The following is a 2,111-nucleotide window of genomic DNA, read 5'->3' as shown; positions in this document are numbered from 1 at the left end:
ACACACACACACACACACACACACACACACTCTATTTTACTTTCCATCTTTATGAGCAGAGAATGGTTTTAAACTCTAGTTTGACTTCGGGACGTTTTTTCTTCCCATGGCCTGGTGGGAGAATGCGGAAATTGTGGCCATCCTTTTTCACCTTGTAGACTCCCCGGTGCTGCCTTCCCACTCCCCTCTCCTTCTCAGACAGGGTCTATGAGATGAAGCGGAACTCATTTGAATGGTTTAAACTTGTAGAGAAGCTGCAGCCCCCAGCAGGAACAAAGGAGGTCACTGGGTCTGAGTCTCTGTTACAAGCTCAGGAATGGCAAGAATTTTCTGACTTCAGTGGTCTGAGGAAGTAGGGACGCGTTCTCGCGTTCTCGTGTCTGAAAGCCTGCGTGGCCCGTCAGCTACAGAGTTCCATACCTGAGATCTGTCAGGGCTAAGAGAGATGGGAATGCAAGAGGAGGCGTGGAGGGCTCCCTTGGGCACCCTCAAATTCCACGCTATGGAATTTCTCACACTGGAAAACACTGGCGAAACCACTCATAGCCCCTGCGGAATTTTCATCTCTTGTACCCATTTGTGACTGACGGAGGCACACTCAGAATGACTCATGTCCTTCAGTTTAGGTTTTACTTTGCTCACAGTGCTAGGAAATTCTCAAAGGAGCTAGCCTCCCCCGCCTTTGTGCCCCCCTATCCCGTCCCCCCACCCCCGCCCTTCCCCAGTGCACAACTCAGGATAGCTGGAGACTTGGCTTATGAAATCTGATTTTTAATTGTTTCAAGAACTACCTGCAGACCCCCAGTCTCACGTTTCAACCCCGGGACTGTGAGCCCGCCAGGGGCCCTCAAGACAACTTGGCACAGTGGCAGAGAAACAGTGAGCCATGGAGCAGTGGGAGGGGAACACTCAAAAGTAGGAGGCCTGAGTTCCTTTTGCTGGTGACCCTGGGCAAGTCACTTCACAGCTCTGGCCTCGGTTTCCTCAAGTTGGGTGGTAGTGCCCTCCAACAATGAGAATGTGTGGGGAGCAGGGAGAGGAGCAAGGCTTTCTGATAGCTGGAATTCTTTCTCTTTTTAAAGATTTTTTTGGGGGAATTGGGTGAGGGGAACAACATTGGATAATCAGGGAAGGGGAACAGACAAGTTGCTGTCCTTTTGTTCTTCAGTCTAGCTGTGGAGGACGTCATTTCACTGGCCCATGTTGGTATTGTCATTGCACTTTTCCCGGGTGAGGCAGTCACTCGCCGGCCGTTGGATGGCCTCTCACAGCAGCTCACGAAAGCTCATGCCCGCTGCCGGCCTGCCCCACTGCAGCCTGCGCCATCGCCAGCGACTCACGGCAGCCCAGCTCCAGGTCGAGCTGTTGGTCACCATCTTAGCTGTAGATGGCGCAGCGTCACTGGCCCTCATGTGGGATCTGAATCGGGGCCCTGCTGCTCAGAGCTGGCGTCCCAAGCCAACTCCTAACCAACATGCCACTTGGCGGGCCCTGGAATTCTTGAAACAGGAAACAAAGCCCTTCATTTTCCACAGATGCTGACATTAACAGAAAAGATGGCTGCAGGGAGGCGGAGGAGGAAATTTGGGGAAAGAGGTAAGCGGATGGGAATATTTTAGGACAGGGTGAGAATGAAGTTTAGGTTGAAACTTTATGAGATGTTCAACAGGCAGGTGGAAATAAGCAGCTGGAATTGAGAGAGATTGAAACAAATAAGAATGGAGTCAGGAGTCATGGCTGATACATGAAATAGTAATACAAGTACCAGACAATGCGTATCAAATGCTTACCGTGTGTCAGGAGACCTTCACATAGATGGGCTGCTACTATTCTCACAACAACCCTATGACAAAGAGGGGGTTTTACACACCTTTATAGATGAGGAGAACTGAAGTAACCTGCCCAAGGTAACACAGCGAAGAAGTAGACATGGACTTGAACTGAGGGAGCTGACCTCAGAGCCCTGACCAGTCTGTTACGTCACCTCCTGAAAAAGTGGAGATGGTGAAGCCCAGGAGAAAAGCAATACAGGTGGAAACAGAACCCGGACAAATACCATATTTCTCCATGTATAAGATGCTCTCATGTATAAGATGCACCTTAATTTTGGG

Source organism: Hipposideros armiger, unplaced genomic scaffold, assembly GCF_001890085.2.
Source record: "Hipposideros armiger isolate ML-2016 unplaced genomic scaffold, ASM189008v1 scaffold_331, whole genome shotgun sequence".
Lineage (NCBI taxonomy): Eukaryota > Metazoa > Chordata > Mammalia > Chiroptera > Hipposideridae > Hipposideros > Hipposideros armiger.
This window is presented reverse-complemented; position numbering follows the sequence as displayed.